Source organism: Ambystoma mexicanum, chromosome 7q (genome assembly GCF_040938575.1).
Source record: "Ambystoma mexicanum isolate Mex_15411 chromosome 7q, UKY_AmexF1_1, whole genome shotgun sequence".
Classification (NCBI taxonomy): Eukaryota; Metazoa; Chordata; class Amphibia; order Caudata; family Ambystomatidae; genus Ambystoma; species Ambystoma mexicanum.
The window spans coordinates 371,773,225-371,796,195 of NC_090941.1; positions in this window are offsets into that span (position 1 = coordinate 371,773,225).

Genomic DNA, 22,971 nt, shown 5'->3' on the forward strand with positions numbered 1-22,971 from the left:
TCAGTGCATCTGGATACTTTAACTACTAATCCGACCAAGGTGGAAAGGGCACATGTTAATCTTCATTGGGCCACAACGACTGACCCATTTCACTCTTACTCTTCTATGAGCCATTTATCCCATGAGCATAAAAGCTGAGGGAACCATTCTATATTGCTCTCCAAATTTTCTAATCAACACCACAGGTCTATGCTTCTTCGACTACGTTGAAATTTACTTCCTACGAAGGAGATTCTGCTAAGGAGATGCATAATAACTGAGGTTAACAGTGGATGTAGAATTTGTAACTCAGCATTTGAATCAATAAAACACTTGGTACTTGATTGTGAGGCATTAATTGCACGCATTCCAAATATATGGGGTATCTCTTGAAGTGTTGGTTAGGATGTACAGATGAAAACGTATGGAACAGATGTCTAAATACCCAGAATGTACATGAAGTCTTTCCAGTTTCAGGATTTATTAATAGCCTTCATTTGATGTAACTCTTTTGCTATTGCATTGATGGACATCAGTCTTTGTCCAGCTTGTCATTATGCCTATCTCTTTCTGTTCTTGGTACACTGGCTTTCTTATATGTAGTTTGACTATATGAAGATACAATGTTATGAACACTTTTTTCTTTTTTCTTTCATTTTCTCTTTTCTGTGTTTGAGTTCTCTGATGATTTGTTTTAAATGTTTTTGTGCTAGTTTTTATATTTATTTGTCATTGCTTGTTTTGTAAAGGTTTAATTTAAACCAAATACTATAAAAAAAAAAGAAAATGAGGCTGGAACCAATCAAGTAGGTCTTAATTCATGTTTCCTTTTCAGGAGACAAGGGAAATTAATACTACCCCATGTACAATGCTCTTTGCTGGGCCAGGAGATGGAATTACAGAAGAATGCATGCCCTTAATCCAATCACCCTGATAGCAGCTTGAAAGAGGCTACTTTCACGATCTGCTCAGTGATACAAGTCATCTCTTTACCTCCTCAATGATATGATGGCATTATGATGCTTGACCCAATTAGGTCAGCTTTCCCCACAAGGTCCCCACCATTTATGCAAGTCAACAAGATCTCTCTAATGCATTGGCCACGCTGGACACCCTATTATCACCACAAGAATACAAGTTAGGACAGATGTGCTCTGATTCCTATCCTCAGTTCAGGATCCACCCAGTAACATGCATCTCTTTTCTTGTTCACACCTTACACTAAACATTCTGCTCACCACACACACTTCAGCTTAATGTCTGCTACTACCTCTCAAACACTCACATTCACTTAAGAAGAGCCATGCAGAAATTTCACTTAAAACCCCACACTATTTCTGCCTCTTATCAAACCTAAACACTGTATCATCCAAACAATGAATTGGTCTGACAGATCCAAACTGGTAGTCAGTAGAGTAGCCCCCCAGGTCCTCATCAGGAACCACGTATTAGCTCATTTTAAGGACTGTGAATCTTCCAGATCTGACAACCTGTGCTACTGCATCTTTGACTTCGTCTGGTGCAAGGACATATTCCTTGTCGTCTTTGTCTTTTACACGCCAACCTGTGTGGTAAATGGCAGCCACAGTGCAGGCACTTGGTGGCCATCATCAAGATGACATTTTATTGATTATGCCTGTTTCCTGGTGTAACAAGAAAGCAGAAATTCATAGGTGTCCATGGCTCTCCTATGGTATCAATATTAGATAAAGATGGGGAAACTATCTTCCAAAGCACATTTTCTGCTCCTATCCACATTCGATTAGAGAAAGCTTCACTAATTGCATAGATTCGACAATAATGCATAGAGCAGTGCATTTCTGGTTGATCTGTGCCATTTGCTCCATCTACAAAATTGGGGGTTTTGGAAACGCGCTTGTGCACAATTTTTGTCGGCCTGCTGCCATTAACCCTTCGTGTTTCAAATATGCCTCTTCTTCTCATCTGACACATCTGTTCCCCAAATACACATTCTCCCATACCCATGCAAGAGCCCAGCAAAATGGCAGTCAAGACACAACTTTACATTGCATTATTATTATTATTATTATTATTAGGGCATTTATAGTGCGGGTACCTAACCTCTGGAAGCAACGGATTACATCATATCAAAAAACAGTGTAGATTCCTAATTCCCTAAACGCATTTTTAAATTGTCCACTTTCATTTTGGTATTTTTACCTCAAAAACAAAGATGAATGTATTAGTGCACATCACATTGAATTTAATTTTACGCTGTAATTCTTACATTACGAAAATGTCCTTATTTTCTTGAAGCGAAATGAACATCTGCTCTCAATGTGAACTTATCAACATTTAGTTTACTAAAAGCTTTGTATTGCTCAGTGGAGTTTGCAATGCTGCGCATTTCAGTTGTAATCAGGTTTTTTATTTTCTTCAGGCACCAGTGAACATTTCAGTACGAATTGATTATTCAATGAAGACAGTGCAGAAATATATCTTTGATCTGCATAACTCTAAATGCTCCTTTTTTCACAAATAGTAAAGCATCATTTCCCTAGCTCCTCACTTCAGCGTCAAAAAATAGTAAGATGGCAAGGAGGGACTGTGGCAAACTTGTTTTATTTTGTTATCCTTGCGATCCTGGTTAATTGAACTCTAAATGAGTATTCAGAGTGATTTGCAGAGATAAAGAGCCAATTTGCAGTGCAACATACGATGTCATCCTGCTGGGATTGCAACGTTAGTTTTCTACCAAACATGTGTAACAACAAATAGTTTCTTCCTTTACATAGTAGACATGGTTTTCCTACACTAACGCCACAAACAGGTTACAAAGTAATTATTAAAATGCTTATAAGTGAGTCTCGGTTTCACCTCTTGCCTTTAACACTTGCCTTTCCCATTACTGAAATGCTACGCCGTGAACTATTTGCATATGCATTAGTATATGTTGCTGAAGGGAATTAGAATAGAAACTCTACTAACTCTTCACTCCATTCATCTGCTCAAAACGGACTCATTATGAATTCGAATTAGCTCAAAAAGAGGAAAATTGGGAAGCAAACATGCACAAATATTCTTGTAGGCAGGCAGGCTCTGGAGCAAACGTCCACTTCAAATAAAAGGTACCCTCCTCCTCTCTGTAACTCACTCTCTCTTTCTTTCTCTCTCTCCCTTCCACATGTCTCTCTCCTTCTCCATTTCTCTAGTCATAACATCCTCATAACCTTCTCCATTTACCTGATCATAATTGTTTATTTATGCATGTATTTATTTAATGTATTTATTGTTTGCTTGTTAGGCGCTTATACAATAGGAATATACTGTTTAAAATTGCCCATGCAGATAGGGAGAATTGAAAATACATCACAACACAGTATTTAAGAGCAGAGGGGAGGAGAGAGGAGGACGAACCTACTATGCCTTGTGAGTATTCAGAACAAGTGCGGAACGGAAGAGGGGGTAAGTGCTGGGGAGTCTGAGCCCGTGTGTGAGCCATAAAGTGCTAGGAATGTAGTGTGTATGTGTCTGTATTGTGAATGTATTGTGCCTGTTCATGCTATATTCTGATTTGCAGATGTGTGAACCCTGTCTTCTTTACTTTCAGTGACCACTGTGAGTCTGACAAGATCTTGGGGCAAGTATCATGCTAGGAAAATACCCTGAACACACTTAAAATAAAGGATCATATTTTGTCTCTCTTTGTTACATGTTATGAATCATGTACACAAGCTGTATTTTAAGGTCCATAAGTAGTTCCACAGTCAATTCTATGTCAAGACAGAGGCAAGCATTAAGCTTCACCTGCGCTTTTATCTACTCTCCAGCAGTTTCAACAAATAAATAACATTTTCTCAAAATAACATTTTTTTTTCACAAAAAACTTCAAGTCCCATCATTCCTTGTAGTCTCAGTCTCTTGGCCATGTGACCTAGTCCTTCCTGTTCCTGTTCCTGTAATCTTCATCTTCTTTTCCTGCTCTCCCGAGATAAGTACCATTTCATATGTGCTCCGTAATGTTATGTGTTTTGAAAGGCATAGATAATGTCAATGTAAAGTAGATATTAGGGATAGTATATAGACCTCATAGAGCACAGCACAGCGCAGCAGCGTTCGGTTTTTACTATCATTCTAGTGTAAGGAGTTGGCGGCCCCGTGCCGCACTACTTGGCACACCAGGGGCCCGCTGATCTCCTCACAAGCTTACAAATAACCACACAGCTTCATTCGCGCCTATGAGCGGGTAGCCCCCACCCTCATGGGGGCGGAGTTTAGGCGAGCGGGAAACCCTTCTTGACTCACATAGCCCACAAGAAGCGACCCCCACTTTTGTGGTGGAGGAGCAAGATGCGAGCGGGAATCTTTCCCCGACCGCGTACTCAACAGGCAAAAGCCCCCACCTTCTGGAGGAGGAGAGCGAGTGAGCGGCCGCAGCTCACATCAAGTGAGCGGCCTCCTCCCTTGAGTGGGAGGGCCCACGCTCACGCATAGAGGCCAATAAGAGCAGATTGCTCGCCTCGAGAAGCCCCCACCCTTGGGGGGACGGAGTCAAGAAAGAAAGCTCTGTCGTAACGCTTCGAGTCAGAAGAAAAAATCAATACACAATGATACGGAGCAGGAATAAGCTTGCATAACGTTCTATTTGAATTGAAAAAACAATAAGAAGTGTGATTTTCACATGAGGGATATAAGTAGAATCTCCAGAAAGATCTACATGGCTTTCCTGCTCAGGGCAGACAGGGTGCAGCCTCACTGTCATGGGCACTAACGTAGCTAGAACTTCCAAGTCACCTTCATATTCAATTCATGGCAAGAGGGGAAAACAGATAGGAGCACTGTGGGTAAGAGCATGGTGAGCAAGGATAGGGTTAATATCCATTTCATCCATTGGTACTCCATACTCCCATAGAATAATATGAGACTTCCTGTTTCCACTAGTATGGATCCTTTTTGTGCCAACCTGGAACTAAGTTGAACACTCTAGTCTTCGGCCGTGGCTCTCTATAAAAGCCACGCCCAATGAGCAACCCATGCTTCGTGTGCTTTCTGTAGATTCGAGCACACGCTTACCTGGTTCCTGAGACTTCTACAGCTTTCTTCAGCCCTTGTGACCAGCAGATCAGTCTTCTTCACTACGATCACCTCTCCTGAAAAGAGAAGACAAAGACCTAAGTTGACAAGCGGTTTTCTACTCATCTTTTTTCAGCGCCCCTCCGGAGTTTTCGCGACTCCTTTTCCACTTGCAGACCGACAAGTCACTCCCGCTCATCTTCTCTGCAAGTTCATCCGGATTTTCCGTCCCCGAGTGACTCCGGCAACCTGCAAATAGAAAAAACAAAGGAAAAGCAGGTTAGGACTTAAAGACACTTTGTTGGCAAAGACCTTCATAGACAATACGAACCTGGACTCTTTCACATGCATCAACCCAGTGAAGCAACTGGGATTCCAAGGACATATAGCACTTACCTTATTCCGAAAAGGACTCCTTTTGTGCACATCTGCTATTCCCACAGTACAAAGGTTTCAGTGAGGTAACTGGCCTTGGGACACTCTTTGGGAGCTCCAGAACTCCACTATGCAAAATAAACGGTGGAGTTTACATCGCCGAACCAGCGCAGCAACCTGCAAAACCAGCACCAAGTCAGCGCAAAAGCCTGCTGGTCCCGCACTGTAGCGCCCCTGCAGAGGCAGGACGGAGAGCCTGCCATCGCAAACTAAGAGGTGAGCGCACAGATACTATATCGCAGCACACAGAGGGGAGAGGGGGTTCCCTGGGTTTGGGTAGCACCACTCACTAACCCGTCATTCTCCTTCCAGGTTAAACTCCCAGTTTTCCGGGTGAGAAGAGAGCAGGGCCGAGGTCGGCAAACTCCATCGCTCCTGCACAGATTCAGGTGAGTGTGACACTCACAAGAGTGGATCAGTGGACGTGCCACTACACCTGGAAAGGTAATATCAAGGCACCTTACAGCACTAATATGTCTAATTTTGAGTGGAGTGAGGAAGAACAGGAGGCAGTCTCTCAAGTATACTTAGCCTATATTTTTAAAGAACTGCTGGGGGATTCACTCACAGAGGCAGAGGCTCAGGGAGTCAGGCCCCTGCAAGAGAGACTCCATACTATAGAACTATATTTGAGCCAAAAAGAAAATAGCACCGAAGAAAGCACGTCCACAAGGGTCGCATCAAAGGACCCCAAAGGGTTTAACAAGGCCCGGAAGACCAAAGACTCTTCTGACCCCCCGGGCCAGTGAAAGGGGCAGGTACAATGGCTTCAGACGCTTTCAGTAAACTAAGAGAAGCGTTCATGAGGAAATCACAGGTGCCGAGCCTCGCGACCCCCTACCCAGGGGTCGATAATATGGGCAATATAGAGGAAGGTTTCCCTGAAGAGGAACCACCAGAATCCCCAACCTCCTCACAAGAGGAAGCAGATAACGAAGGGGATGATGGAAGTCAACCTCTGCCGAAGAAAAGGCTGAGGAAGCTAAATAATCTAGAAGAGGAAGAAACCTCTGACATGTTCTATCCTGAAGACATCAGAAATCCCAGATCATCCGAATGGGTGCCCTCACCGAGAGTCACAAAGTATATGACGCAAAGGTTGTGAAAAGCTCTAGAGAAGGAAGTTAGACAGGGTGAGAGCAGAATGCCCGAGACCGGAACTACCGGGCAAAGTCGCAGAAGCCCCGGAACTTTACCCAAATATGCTATCTTTCATCCCCAAATCTAACAGAGACCCCAGAAAAGGTATAGATCGCTCTTGGAAAAGTTGTCAGGAAAAAGTCCTTGACATAGCTTGGCCGCTAGTCAAAATTATGGATCTAGCCAAGCAGGCAAAGGACACAGGAGAGAAGGTGGACCCAGGTGTTCTGGCAAACTGGGTGCAAAAGGCCGTATGCCTATTAGGCAAGGCTAATTGCGCAATTTCATCTGAACGCAGGAGAGGGCTCCTGCTCAAGATCGACCACAAACTGGGAGATTTGTCGTCATATGAGGCAGGCCAAGCGGCGCAAGGACTCTTGTTTGGAGAAACATTTGGCAAATAAATGGGGAGATTCGTGGGAACCTATACTTCCCTAGAGAAAGCCCAAGCATCCATTAAGAAAATGTTCCCCGGGAGAGTTTTTGGCGGGGCCGGTCAGTCCAGAGGCCGAGCGACCGGTCACTATCAAGCGTTCAGAATGCCTCAAGGCAATAGAAATCAATACTGGGAGAACAGGCAGCCAGACACATTCTTTCCACCAAGAGGCCATTTCCCTAGAGGAAGACGAGGTAGAGGACAGGGAAGAGGACACAACTTCCCCACAGGTGAGAGTTTTTTCGTACCCACCAGTTGGGGGGAGGATAGCGGCATTCTGGGAGAATTGGCGTTCACTTTCCAGCGACGTATGGGTCATGCAGACAGTGAAAGGCGTGCACATAGAGTTTATAGAGACTCCCGCTCAATGTCAAACACCCCGTCCTCTAGCTGCGACGCAGATAGAGAAAGAGTTATTACATGCATAACTACAAAGCCTAGCAGAGAAGCAGGCGATCGAGCCATGTGAAACACACCCAAAATTTGTGAGCAACATGTTTTTAGTCCATTGAAAGGACAAAGTAAGACCAGTAATAAATCTGAAAAACATGAACAGATGGGTAGTCTACAACCATTTCAAGATGGAAGGGACCCACCAGCTCAGAGACACACTCAGACAAGACGACTGGCTAGTGAGGATAGACCTAAAAGATGCCACCTGAAGATACCAGTGCAGAGAGATTTTCTCCCCTTCCTAGCATTCAACCGGGACGGGCAATTATGGCAGTTTGCCACGATGCCGTTTGGACTGGCATCAGTGCCATGGGCCTTCACAAAGATCATGAAACCTGTAGCAGCAGCGATCAGGGAGAAGGGGATACGTATGATTATATATCTAGACGACATCCTGCTGATGGCCGGCAGCAGATAGACACTCCTCTGTCAGACCAACTGGGTAGTGAAGGTCTTGACATCACTGGGATTCCTAGTGAATCAGGAGAAGTCAGAGATGAAACCAACCACGAGGTTAGAATTATTAGGGTTTATCATAGACACCAGAACAGCAACCCTAGAACTCCCGAACAGAAAAATATGAGACAAAAAGAGAGAAATGTCTCAGCAAAACAGTCATATCACTCCGCACAATAGCACGAGTAGTAGGCCTGCTAGCAGCTTCCATACAGGCAATATTTCTAGGGCTGCTACACTATCAAATCATGCAAAGGCTGAAGATAAGACACCTACAGCAGGGTCTGCATTATCAACAGCTAGCACGCATCGACCAAGAATCCAGATCAGAGCTGGAGTGGTGGCTAGCAAACATGGAAGCATGGAACGGGAGAGCCATCTTCAGCGACCGTTCAGACCTGATAATAGAATCGGACACCAGCAGAGCAGGCTGGGGAGCCCGATGCAGAGATCTACAGACAGGAGGGAGGTGGAGCTCAGAAGAACTCCAGCTACACATCAACTGTCTGGAACTGTTACCCGGATCTTTTGCGATCAAGGATTTTACGAAAGACAAAGTGAATTTGTGTATTCTGTTGAAAATGGACAACATTTCGGCAGTCAAGTACATCAATCACTTTGGAGGGACGAGATCCAAGTTATTGGTGGAAATAGCCAAGGTTTTTTGGCACTCCTGCCTAGAATCAGGGATCTCAGTATTAGCCGAATACCTATCAGGGTCACTGAATGTAATAGCGGACTGGAACTCCAGGTACCTCTCAGACTCCAGCGATTGGATGCTGGATCGGGAGATATTCCGGCAGCTGGAAGAACGTTGGGGACCAATACACACAGATCTGTTTGCGTCCAGACTGAACGCACAGAAAGATAGATTCTTCAGCTGGAGATCGGAACCCATCAGCAGCCGGAGTTGATGCTTTCCTGCAGGACTGGAGAGAACAAACACTCTACGCTTTGCCTCCGTTCATTATGATGAGCAGGGTACTAGCGAAAAGTGCGCAGAGAGTCAGCAACCTTGATAGTGGTAGTTCCGATATGGAAATCACAAATATGGTTTCCAGCGCTCATGGAGCTGGTAACAGACTACCCGAGACTGCTACCCCAAGGAGAGAGCCTGCTCACGGACCCAGTTGGGTCATATCACCCTCTGAGAGTGAAGGGGACACTGCCGTTGATGGCGTGCAAGATAGCAGGAGACGCTGGAATCTCCCAGGGATTTCGGCGCAAGCCATAAGCCTCATCGCCGAGTCATGGGCACCTTCAACTAGAAGGAGCTGCGACGCAGCTTGGAGTAGGTGGTCGACATGGTGCAGAAGGAGAAATATTCATCCCGGTTTCTGCCCCTCTAGTCGAAATACTAAATTTGTTAGCAGAACTCCTTCAAGATGGCAAAGCATACAGAACAATAGGAGTATACATATGGGCCAGAAGGGGTAACATTCAACCTGGCCAGAAGAACAAAAAGAAATTATTTCACAATCCCGTACCCATACATGCAAGACCATCCGAAGTGGTGCGTAGCCACATGCATTAAAGAGTACGAGAATAGAACATCAGAACTGATTCCAGTAGGACAACCCAATTGCTAATAGCACGCAGGAAGCCGCACAAAGGGATAGCAACAGCCACTATAGAGCGATGAGTCAGAGACATCATGAGACTAGCAGGCATTGACATGGCTAAGTTCGGAGCACATTCAGTCAGGGGAGCGATGGCCTCGAAAGCGTTAGGGCAAGGCACAGCTTTACAAGACATGTTAATGTTAATGTTCATGTTAATGTTAATGTTAAAGGACATTTGTACCGCGCACTATCACCACCGAAGTGGTGCCCTGGCTCTCTGGCGGCTCTGAAAAGGGGAGGAGAGGGGTGGGTTAGTGGGAGTAAGCTGGAAAAAGTGCAAGAGAGCAGTGATGCGCTGTTGGCACCCTCAGCCCGGTGGGTCCGTTGGCTGGGCTTGGGGTGTTTTATGGTCCGTAGTCGTCGTGTGCTGTTGTGCAAGTCTATGTGTGGTTTGTTTTGTTGTTGCATTGTTGTGAAGTCTGTGCGGATTGCTGCGTTTTAGGTTTGTGGTTGTGTTTGGTTATAGTTTGAGAGGTGTATGCAGAGGGATGGAATTGTTAGTTGGTTGGTTAGTTGGCAATTGTGGGATTCCATCTGGGTGAGGTACATGCTAACAGTTATATTTCTGTCAGTATGTCACGCCACCTAAAGTTCAGAATTCCATGCTAGTGTGGCACATGCCAACAGTCACACTCCGTCTGGATGCGACGCAAGCTAGGGTTCAGAATCCTGAGTGTGGTACATGCTAAGAGTCACATTTCTATCTAGATGTGACGCAAGCTAGGTTCAGAATTCCAAGTGTGGTGCCTGCTGAGAATCACATATGCTAACAATCACATTTCTCTCTAGATGCGAGGCGGGCTAAGCTTGAGAATTCCATCTAGGTGTGGCATATGCTAACAGTCATATTTCTGTCTAGATTTGGAGTGGACTAAACTAGAGAATTCCATCCAAGTGTGGCATATGCTAACAATCACATTTCTGAAATTCCATATAAGTGTGGCATCTGCTAACAACCACATTTCTGAAATTCCATCTAAGTGTGGCATATGCTAGCAATCACATTTCTGTTTAGATTTGACGCAGACTGAAATAGAGAATTCCACCTAAGTTTGGCATATGATAACAATCACATTTCTGAAATTCCATCTAAGTGTGGCATATGCTAACAGTCACATCTCTGTCTAGATTTGACGCAGACTAAACTAGAGAATTCCATCTAAGTGTGGTATATGCTAAAAATCACATTTCTGTCTAGATTTGGCGCAGACTAAACTTGAGAATTCCATCTCAGTGTGTCATAAGCTAACAATCACATTTCTGAAATTCCATCTAAGTGTGGCATATGCTAACAATCACATTTCTGTCTAGCTTTGGCGCAGACTAAACTTGAGAATTCCATCTAAGTGTGGCATATGCTAACAATCACATTTCTGACTAGATTTGGCGCAGACTAAACTTGATAATTCCATCTCAGTGTGTCATATGCTAACAATCACATTTCTGAAATTCCATCTAAGTGTGGCATATGCTAACAATCACATTTCTGTCTAGCTTTGGCGCAGACTAAACTTGAGAATTCCATCTAAGTGTGGCATATGCTAACAATCACATTTCTATCTAGCTTTGGCGCAGACTAAACTAGAGAATTCCATCTAAGTGTGGCATATGTTAACAATCACATTTCTGAAATTCCATCGATAAGAGTGGCATATGCTAACAGTCACATTTCTGTCTAGCTTTGGCGCAGACTAAACTTGAGAATTCCATCTAAGTGTGGCATATGCTAACACTCACATTTCTGTCTATCTTTGGCGCAGACTAAACTTGAGAATTCCATCTAAGTGTGGCATGTGCTAACAATCACATTTCTGTCTAGATTTGGCGCATACAAATCTTTCTGATTCTCCCGCGGTATAGTACTAGTTACCATTATGCTGCAGGCAGTGTTTGCTGTCCATCCATGATTAGGTTTAGGCTGGTGGTCACATATCTCTCTAATAATGCATTGTGTAGGTCTGCATCAGTCTAGGCCATTGAAAGGTAACTTAGAGTGGTAGGAGATTTCTGGAGTAGAGTAGTTGCTCTACACCCCACCCATGCCAGCACTTACAGTTTGTCGGTATCTGGTGGCTTCATTGGCTTCCCCTGCTGACACTTGCAGACACATCTTGGAACCACCAGTGTCAGAGCTGCCCTTGGCCTTGGGGCCCTTAGCCGCAGGGGCTTCCGGGCAGAGGGCTGCCCTAGGAGGGTTTGTGATATGTGGCCCGTGGACCAATCAGGGTGCCAGCGGAGGGTTGGGAGGCGGGATTGGGCTGCGGCGGGAGGGGGAAGGAGGAAGGGGACTCGAGCGCTGTGTGCGCGGGATAAACGCCATTTTAAACACTTTTACAGTGTTTTTGGTTGTTAGGGGGCATCTGGGCCAGGTCTCAGGGGGGTAACTCACCTTGCCCAGCTTCTTGCGAGTGATGGTGCGAGCGGCGATGCCACGCTTGGTAGTTTGCTTCCTATTTGGCCCGTGGACCAATCAGTGTGCCAGGGGAGGGTTGGGAAGCGGGATTGGGCTGCGGAGGGAGGGGGAAGGCGGAAGGGGACTCGAGTGCTGTGTACGTTGGATAAATGCCATTTTAAACACTTTTACAGTGTTTTTTGGTTGTTAGGGGGGCATCTGGGCCAGGTCTCACGGGGGTAACTCACCTTGCCCAGCTTTTTACGAGTGAAGGTGTGAGGGGCGATGACACGCTTGGTAGTTTGCTTCCTATTTGGCCCGTGGACCAATCAGGGTGCCAGGGTAGGGTTGGGAGGCAGGATTGGGCTGCGGAGGGAGGGGGAAGGAGGAAGGGGACTCGAGTGCTGTGTACGTTGGATAAATGCCATTTTAAACACTTTTACAGTGTTTTTTGGTTGTTAGGTGGCATCTGGGCCAGGTCTCAGGAGGGTAATTCACCTTGTCCAGCTTCTTGCGAGTGATGGTGCGAGCGGCGATGCCATGCTCGGTAGTTTGCTTCCTATTTGGCCCGTGGACCAATCAGGGTGCCAGGGGAGGGTTGGGATGCGGGATTGGGCTAGGAGGGAGGGGGAAGGAGGAAGGGGAGTCAAGCGCTGTGTGCGCGGGATAAACGCCATTTTAAACATTTTTACAGTGTTTTTTGGTTGTTAGGGTGCATCTGGCCCAGGTCTCAGGGGGGTAACTCACCTTGCCCAGCTTCTTGCGAGTGATGGTACGAGCGGCGATGCCACGCTCGGTAGTTTGCTTCCTATTTGGCCGTGGACCAATCAGGGTGCCAGGGGAGGGTTGGGAGGCGGATTGGGCTGCGGAGGGAGGGGGAAGGAGGAAGGGGACTTGAGTGAGCGCTGTGTGCGTGGGATAAACGCCATTTTAAACACTTTTACAGTGTTTTTTGGTTGTTAGGGGGGCATCTGGGCCAGGTCTCAGGGGGGTAACTCACCTTGCCCAGCTTCTTGCGAGTGAAAGCAGCAGATTGGGCTAGCGATACAACGTTTAGGAAGTTTTATTTTAGACCAATCAACACGATAGCAGAAGAAACTTTGAACAAGCTTAATGCTCACCTCCATCTTGACATAGAATGAAGATTCCCCCTGCTTATAGCACAGGGAGCTCTTGATTCTATTAAAGACAAGGAGGCGAGCATTAAATTCCCGACCCAGATACACAGGAAATGAATGTCGATAATAAAGTCAATAATGTACTGTATTGCAATTAACCATGATGATCATTTCCTCCGAGAATAGGGTGTGTATTCCCTGCCCTAACATATGATTATTGTTATTTCTGACATTAGGAGATGAGCAAAAGAACGGCTGAGAGCATCCGAGAAAAGACTGGGTTGATCGGAACGCGTTTGCAAGTTCAGAAGTGAGAGATTGAGTCCGCATAAAACAGGAAGTGCAAAGTTTAGTTGGCCCGTTGGCTATTGAAGTTACAGAAGATTGCAGTTTGAGGCAGTCAAAGAAGAGGAGGATCATGGGAACAGGAAGGACTAGGTCGCATGGCCAAGAGACTGAGACTACAAGGAATGATGGGATTTCAAGTTTTTTGTGAAAAAAAAAATGTTATTTTGAGAAAATGTTATTTATTTGTTGAGACTGCTGGAGAGTAGATTAAAGAGAAGATGAAGCTTAATGCTCGCCTCCTTTTCTGTAATAGAATCAAGAGCTCCCTGCGCTATTAGCAGGGGCAATCTTCATTAGTTAAGATGATCTGGAAATGTAACACTCATTTTAGTCAAAAGTCTGTTTCTGCAGCTGTAAATGTTGCTGCATACATCACTCAGCCCTTCTCATTAAGCAATGCATACAACAAGGTAGCCTTCCTGTAAGGATCTATTTCTGCATCGATGACTTAGGACTCATGGGTGAAAAGCTGAGAACATATAGGGCCTCATTACAAGGTTGTTGGTATGAATCTTATTTTCCTGCATGCCGGTGCCACCGTGTCCGGCAACCTGTGATGCCGGAAACTCCTGCTGATTCCATGTTGGCGTACACACGCATTCTGGCAAGCCAGAAAAGGCAGCACCTGCATGCCAGAAATACCAACAAAATCCCCCTAAAATGTCAACAACGGTATCCTCAGTGCCGGTGACTCAGGTTCCGGCAACACGGTTCCGGATCCAACAGTGTTTTCCGGCGGCCATTACTAAAACACAATCCATTGAAATCCTGACAGCACAGGCGACATAACACAATTCTGAGCACAGAAACACAACCATTAGCATGGCATCAAGAGTCTGTGCGACCCAGAGGCACAAGCCATGTTTCAGCAAGGCAGAGCAGAACATGTTGTCGGGGTCCATAGTCCAACATGCTGATGAACTTTTCTCAACTGACCAGCTGTGGAAGAAGACCATATAGGAGGAGGTTGCCCAGTAAGTCACAGCAGTTGGCATAACCTCCCGCACTGGGAGAGACTGCCTTAAGAGGTGGTGTGACCTGTGCTTGTGGGTGCACAGCCACCTATCGGCCCAGTGCAGGCAGGGCATTGCCACAGGCGGCAACAGTGCATCCCCAATACACCTGCTGCCCTGGGAGGAGACATGCAGCAGTGTGCTGCACCTTGAGGCAATAGAAGGGGTCAGTGTTGCGGAGGCCGGAGCCAGGACATCTGAGGAGGCTGGTGAGTACAAGTAACCCCAATGTTACATCAACCGTCCTGTCCACCCTGCACACACTACAGCAGCAAAATATGTAAAGTGCATTGTGCACAACACCAATATAGCCCTGCCTCACCGAGACCTGCAACCTGGGTGCACACACCAACATACACCTTCCCCCAAAACCTCACTCATGCCACAAACACACCTAGATAAAAGCACATGCCCCTGTACTGCCAACAGAACATGCTTGTGCTGCCACTCAGACACACATCCACCTGCCACAGCAAAATTGGCGTGTGTGCGCCATGCTAGCCCTGGCACTAAGTCACGCCAGTGCTAAGCCCCTTCACCACCCACAAATGACCAGCGTCACACACCAAGGAAACATTTGATTCCTTCGTCCCAGCCAGCCTGACCCATGGGCGGAAATTGCCCTGTAAGTGCTACTGGCAGCGGGCACATTGCGACCCCATCCATGGCACACCCCTCTCCAACACAACATCACACAGCATGCAGGCTACACCCCAAATACCCTACCTAGCAATAGTCAGTATACCACAGCAGTATCTCCAGCACACCACTCTACAATTTACGTACATCCCACATCCAACAGCACAGTATGCATGACACAAGCATGTGTGCACCATGAAATGTCCCCCGCCATGTCGCTGACACAGCACCGTCAGAAAAAGAAAAGCATGAATCTCTGTCTCCTCAATCCACACTCATCAATGATGACATGTATTTCTGAATCCCTCAGGCACATCATCTGTCAATGAGGAGGCCCATCCAAGCACCTCAAGGGGCAACAGTTGTCGACACTAACACAATGAACCACCAACTCCACCCAGGACTTTACAGCCTCAACAGGCACAACTGCGACGCAACCCCAGCTGCACCTATCAAGACACCTCAGGCCCTACTGGTGCAACCAGTCCAGCCTCCTCAGGCCCCATCAGTGCAACCAATCCAGCCACCTCAAGCCCCACCGGTGCAACCAGTCCAGCCACCTCAGGCCCCACTGCAGCAACCAGTGCAGCCACCTTAGGCCCTAGTGGGGCAACCAGTCCAGTCGCCTCAGGCCCCACTGGTGCAACCAGTCCAGCCACCTCTGGCCCCACAAGCTGCACCCACCCCAGCAGCCCCAGCTGCAGCAGTGCCACCACCACCACTGCGGCCACAAACCTGTGCACATGCGTGAATTGTAGAGGACATAGCTGACGTTGGTATAGTGGACAGGGGGATACCACCAACCACAGCATTTGTGAGCCTGTGCTATTCAGCCCCATGGGTGCAATTAGCCCACAGCACCCACCCTTCCACAGTGTGAGGGAAATCGATGGCAGACTCAGCCACATGCAACAATGCCAGGATGGAGTCGGGAGGGAAAGTATTGCCAGTTCATTTGTTGCACATTTGTAAATATTTTCATAGCACAAATTGCAGTTGGTGTTGCATAGAAATCATGGCTGGAAATGTTTTTTCACTGTAAATGAGTGTTTTATTTACTGTGCAGTGCCCGGTGCCCAGTGTGCTAGCTGGTGTGTGCCATGTGTAAGTGTCAATAATTTCCTTTTGTGCAACACAGTCATCCATGCCATCACAGCGATGTGCAATTGGCAGTTCGTCATCACTCACATCCTCCTCTGCATCTGGTGGGTGCATGTCCATGCCGGGGGGCAGTGGGACGTTACACCTGATGCACATGTGTAAAATGGCACAGGCAATGACTATCTTTCCCACCTTCACAAGGCTGTACATAAGTGCGCCCCTAATCTGCTCAAGCAGCGGAACCTTGCCTTTAACAGGCCAAATGTCTGTTCAATTGCACCAGTACAAATATGGGCAAGGTTGTATCCCTGCTCGTGCTGGGTGTGTGGTTGCCTCATGGGGGTCCTTGCCATGGCATCAGGGGATAACCAGCATCACCTGCATGGTAGCAACAGAAAGTGTAGAATGTCATACGTCTGGCCACATCATGTTGGTACAGTCTGTATAGTATTCACTAAACAATGCAAAATTGCACCTGCAAAATGCTGGTTACGTAGTATACGTCCTATTTTGGGTACTATAAATGCACATTGTGAATATGCGTGGTGGGTGTGTGGTGTGCAGTGCCTTTGACATGGCTCATTAACAGCCACCATGACCTCTGACCCTTTCACTACAACTCACACAAATGAGACTGATATATGTGTTATTATTGTGGTAAAATGCAAAAATACTATTATGTCCAAGAGACTGGATCATAGATATGTTTGGCTAATCATTTCAACTTCCAATCACATGCATATGTGTATGTGCACTTCAAACAGGCAGGGAGCCCGGCTAATTGGTGTGCAGGATAATGGTGTTCTGATGCATAAGTATTATCAGCCCGTGCATCAGGTGGTGTGGGTTTTAGTGACTGTGTTTGTGCTTGATTTTGTCACTTTAGTGTAATGCATTCTGGTACATGCAGTGCTTTTGATATTGTTGTACGGATTTGATGTTGTTATGCATGTACATGATCAATTTGTTCAATTGAGACATGCCTGGCAAGGCCTTGCACTCAGGGATGTTATTACTGTGTTGCACATTGCATTCCTCCTCTATACCTGCACGTTCAGTACACTCACAAGGCATAATAGGTTTGTCTCCCCTTCCCTTTATTATCATTACTTGTTGTACTAGTATAGCAATTATTGATCCTTGCTCAAATTCATGGTCTATCTTCCCCTTTACCCACCCTTTCCCCTGTGGGTGCTTCTTTGAAAGTGTGTTGCTAATTGTATAAGAACATAATAAGTAAACAATAAATAAATGAATTAAATAATTGTGCACAGCCACTGCTGATAGGTGTCATACATACCCCTAATTCAACAGTGCACATGCCATAGTGTTTTCTGCCTCCCCAATTCAACAGTGCACATGCCGTGATAGTTACACTCACCCAGCAGCCAGTTAAGTGTTCCACTCTGACGTGCCATGTACAGTGGCAGCGTGGAGTTGTGTAGCACCATGGAGTTGTGGGTTGAACCAGAAAATATGGTACAGCAGTGGGTGATTTGGTGGCGGGCATCACACACCATATGCACATTTGTTCCAGTACACTGCCCAACAGCATGCCTGGCCACCAGCTCCACGTGTGTGCAGTCCAATGCACCTATCATGTTGGGCATGCCTGCAAGGGCATGGAAGGCAATTTTAGTGGCATTGACCTGGTCAGCTGCCCTGGGTTGGCTGATGTGATCTCCAACATGACGCAGGAGTGAATCGATGACCTGAAACAGGACACACAAAAAACAGGGTTGCGATAGCCCATTCAGTACACCCACAGTGTGTTGGTATGTGCCTGTGGCTAGGAAGTGTAGCACAGAAACTACCTTGATCAAGGGGAGATGGCTGTATGGATCTGTACAAGGCTGACCAGGTCATCATGGATTAGTCCACTATTGAAGTGTCACTGTCTAGGCAGTACAGGATGTAGATCTGGCTTTGGCTGAGGTTGAAAGGTGTGCCCCTTATGCATGGTATTGTTGGCTGCCTGCAGGATGCAACCTGCTGGACATTGTGGTTTTGCTGGGCCATGTTGGCCCTCCTTCTCCTCAAGCGTCTCAGCTGCATCCTCTGCCTCCTCGAGTAGTAGGCCTGCATGCAGGGCCTCCAGCTTCAGTACTGCTACTGCTAGCATGGTACTGTTGGGCGCGGGGTGGGGTGTGGGAGTTGTCCTTTTTTGCTGTTGCAATGTTCATTCAGGCCACCTGGACTGATTTTGGACACCTGTGGCATGTTACTACACACCTGACTTTACTTAACGCCTGGTCCGCAAAGCCAGTGTTTCTGGCGTGGTGTTCACAGTGCTACCGGCATGTCCATGCCGGTGTTTGTGTGTGCATTGAGCTCAGAATGTGCACTTGCTAACGCCATGCCAGTGCCTCAGGCATGGCAGACGCATGTATCTGCAAATTCCAGCATAGTGTTGCTGGATATAGTGGATATGGTGGGTCACTTGCGGTGACATTGTTAGCGGCATCGTTACTCAGAGCATGCTGGACCAAAAAAAGGTGCTGGTACAGAGCGACCTGCAACGCTATTTCTGGACGGCATACTTGTAATGAGGCCCATACTGTCTAGAATGCAGCTGATTTGGTGACCATGCCACTGAGAAACAAATTGAACAAATAAAATTAGAATGAACTCAGTCCCAGACACCAAATTTAAAAAGAGTGAATTCATCATCACCAGAAAGCACACAACAAAATATCAATTTATGTTATTTATTTTTATAATTGTATCACGCACTAAACCCAAGGGTATCAAGGCACAAGTTGCATTAAGTTGTCGATATATGTGATCAGTAGCATAAGTGTTCATGAAACTAAGACAGTATATTAGTTAAATATCCATGTTTTTTAGCAGTTTATGGAAGCCCTAGTAAGTTTGCTCAGTGCAAGGGGGAGAATGTTCCACAGTCTGATGGCTGTGACTAGAAAGCTCAAGCCTCCATCTCTAGTGTTTCGGTTGGAGTATGCTGAGCTGGTCGGTCTGGATGATTGAACTTTAGTGAATTTATTAACTAGGTATTGGATAAACATGTAACCCGTTCCTGAATGGTGAACCAATGGGCCTTCTCCTGGCCGCGGGGAAGTGTTCGCAGTTGGGGATGTTCAGTGCCAAGCAGAACCCCATTTTTGGGATTACTTGCAGTTTGTGAATGCTGTGCTTGGTTGTGCTGGTGAAATGAACGTTACACTAGTCTAGCCAATTGCCCATTGACGAACATGCGATTGTGAGGTGACTCTCAGCAGACAAAATGGGCCTACATGCATTGATAAGTCTGATGGTGTGTGCTGCGGAAGAGGAGATGGCAATGACTTGCCATTGGAATGAAAGGGTGGTGACTATATGGACTCCCACTGTCCTCACTGATTATTCCATCTATTGGGAAGGATGAATATGGGGATTCAGGTTTTTTAAAACCGAGCGGAGGCCAAGTAAGAGTTGTTTTTTTTCATCATTCATGCAGAGGGAGTTGGCGGTCCTCCAGGCTTGGATGGTCCGGTTTACAGCATTTAGCTTAGAGGAGTCTTGAAGATAGTTCCTGAAAGTGGGAAGAGGGTGCAAAGTCACATTGAGGAGATATCGGACAGGTTCAGAGGATGGAAAGTATACTGATGCTGAAGGGATGCATGTATTCCATGTCCCAATGCAGCCATCAGAGCACTTTGGCAAGCCTACCACAGTTAACCTTCTTAGACATGCACCATATGTAGCTATGAACTGAAAGTCATGGACAGTTCCCACGTGTGAATTGACAAGACATGAACATGAAATACATTGTTTGCATATTTTCATGTGTGTCATGTTATTTATCTTGAATGAATGTGTAGATTTCGTCAGCTAACTGATGCTTTGTGCCGGCCTTCAGAATTGCAATGCCCCATGTTCAGTACTTATCCCAGGGTTTTTAAAGCAAATACATGTTACATGAAACATCAGTCATGAGTTGCCCACATGTTTAATGCTCTGTAAGGGCATGAGCTTGACACTGTGGGGGTGGGCAGCAGACAGAAGGGTGTGTGTATCAATAATATCTCAGTGGCTGTGTACCCAATGTGCACTCCTTGTTATGATCTTGAAGTTCAGAACCTTATGTTCTGAAATCTCCATGACGTCTCTTTCCGTCAGATTCTGGAACCAGGAGACTAACGGAAAGAGGACGACACTGGAGCATACACACTTTGGGGGAACTCTCGTATAAATAAACCAACCTGTATACAAGAAGACTTCGTCTGCGTATTATATATATATATATAATAACCTTATACACAACATATGGCGACGAGGATGCTTTGAGAGTTCCCCCAGGGCCTGAAGGAAGTGCTTCAAAGAATAGTGCATCGGAGAATTACGGACAGCCAGCCGCGGCTACGAAAATAAATAAGGTACTGAAGCCCGAAGCCCCGACTCATCTTATCAGGCCCTTGTGTGAAGGAAACATACTGTTGAAACTTGTTTGATGAGTTTGCGTGGTTCAAACCCTGCACGTGCTCCTGTGGCTGCAACAAATCCAGGCAATGACATTGGGTGCACAGTGATGTCATAAGAAACAACAGAGAAAAGCACCCTACAACGTGCTTTACGTGCCACCATCTTCTTTACTCTTCGATCGGCGTTGGAAACGATACAAGCACATCAATACTTAATACATTGTATCCAGTTGGAATCTCGGCAACGCCCCGCCGCGAGTGAATCATTCGGATTGAATGTTGCTGTACACCGAACACTGAACAACACTAAGAGACTCATTTGAAGATAACAGTGTGTACTTGGATGGCAAACGTTGTGGCCAATACATGAATTGCACATAATTAAAATAAATGCAGATGGTGAATGAAGATTTAAACACAGATACGGTTCAGATTGCGCTTGACAGTTAATGATTAATGGAATTGGAGATCATATGCTTAAACAGACTTGATGTTTCATACTTGGAAAGCTCCGACAATAAGGCGAGGAGTTGTGCGTGATAAGAGCAGTTGCAAATAAAGAAGGAGGCGTATTGCCAATCACACGTGAACATGCAAAGCATTGCTGCTCCTGTTAAGTTTTTACCTCAACCAGGAAATCCAGTTTCATCGTGGGAACAATGGCTGGACAATTTTCAAGTTTATATGAGGGCCATTGGAGGGAACTCCCGTATAAATAAACCAACCTGTATACAAGAAGACTTTGTCTGCGTATTATATATATATATAATAACCTTATACGCAACACTCCTGTATTGTATTCATGAGTATGCAATTATTTTTACCGCCCGTGTACACAGAGCCGGATGTCTGGGTCTGAAGCTTCCAGTGACCATGCCTGTGTGCCTTGAGGTCTACTCCCCTGCTGAACACTGTGGTGAGGGCAGAAGACAGAAGGGTGTGTGTATCAGAACATCTCAGTAGCTGTGTTCTCAATGTGCACTCCTTGAGTATGCAATTTTTGGGATAACATATAGATGGCCAATAGCTGTCTCTGTGTGGTTCATTATACATATGGTGTGTCAATGGAGCAGTGGCTGTGCAAGCATTCCTTTGTCAGTTCCATTCCACTGTCTCTCACACATGTTTGCAAGGCACGTGACTGTGACCAGCCATGTAGCTTGGGGGTGGGGGGGTTGGGGGGATCGGGGGTGGAGCCCAATGTTGTGACGGTTGTTGGGGATATCATGGCAACGCATACCTCTGTTTGCGCCTTGAAACACTTAAACACTTGTGTATAGGCGCGTTACAAATGCCATATCATATCATATGACATTTGGCTAGACAGATGTGATGGTCACACTTCCATTGATATCATACCGTACCGATTCCCCACATGCTAATTACACATTCAGTTTTTATTAGCATACTGTGAATATCGGCTAGTTCGATTACAGAGTGAGGTCTCACACACGCTATGGGACCCCTAAGCAGCGGGCCCATAGCTGCCACACATGTACTTGCATTACATGAATACATAGTGTTAGGATGCAAGCCTCTACATGGCCGTGCATTATTGTAGTTATTGGACATGAAACTCTGCCAACCACAAGATGGCCGGCATCCCGTGCCCAGTTGCCATGGGAACATGTGACACGAGGCGAGGCCGTCGAGCGTCAGCCGATAGTCACGGTGGTGTCACCTAGCAACCCTGGTTATTGTTTCTTCACATTTACTACACAGAACCAGCCCATCCTCCCCATGGCAACCTACTCACCACAACGTCCAACGCACGTTGCCAGTGACAAGACCAACATGCTCCCATTAAGAACACCAGCATACAGTAGATAAGTCCTGTTATAAACCTTACCCTTTATCACCAGGTGCAGCAGCGGTCCTGCATGTCCTTTAGAATATCATGAAGCTACAGGTGCCATTTAGCAGCTCCATTCCCATTCCATGATGTTTACTTTTTCTAATATCCCTGTATTTAAATGTACCTTATCTTTGAACACATATTGCAATATTAATGCACCAGGTAAACGAATTTTGAACATGACATGCGATGTACTTATTGTTACAATGTCATTTCTTCTCGCTATCCGCCCTTATATGCCCTCATTGTATGTTTATTCTCCTGTTCATTTCTGCATGGATTTTCTTCTGGTTCATACAAAATATGAAATTTACAACATTATGGATATGTATAAATCCCCGGCAACTTTATGTTATGGATGTCACTGTGTGGAACATTGTTGGTCACTGGTGTTGGGGGTCACTATGTGTTGAACTGTTTATTAGATCTAAAAAATGTGGCACTGAGCCCCGATGATGGAAATCTATCCGAAATGCATTGGCTGACAGCGCCACACTATCGATCTGGAAATGCATGTTGCTTTCTGATT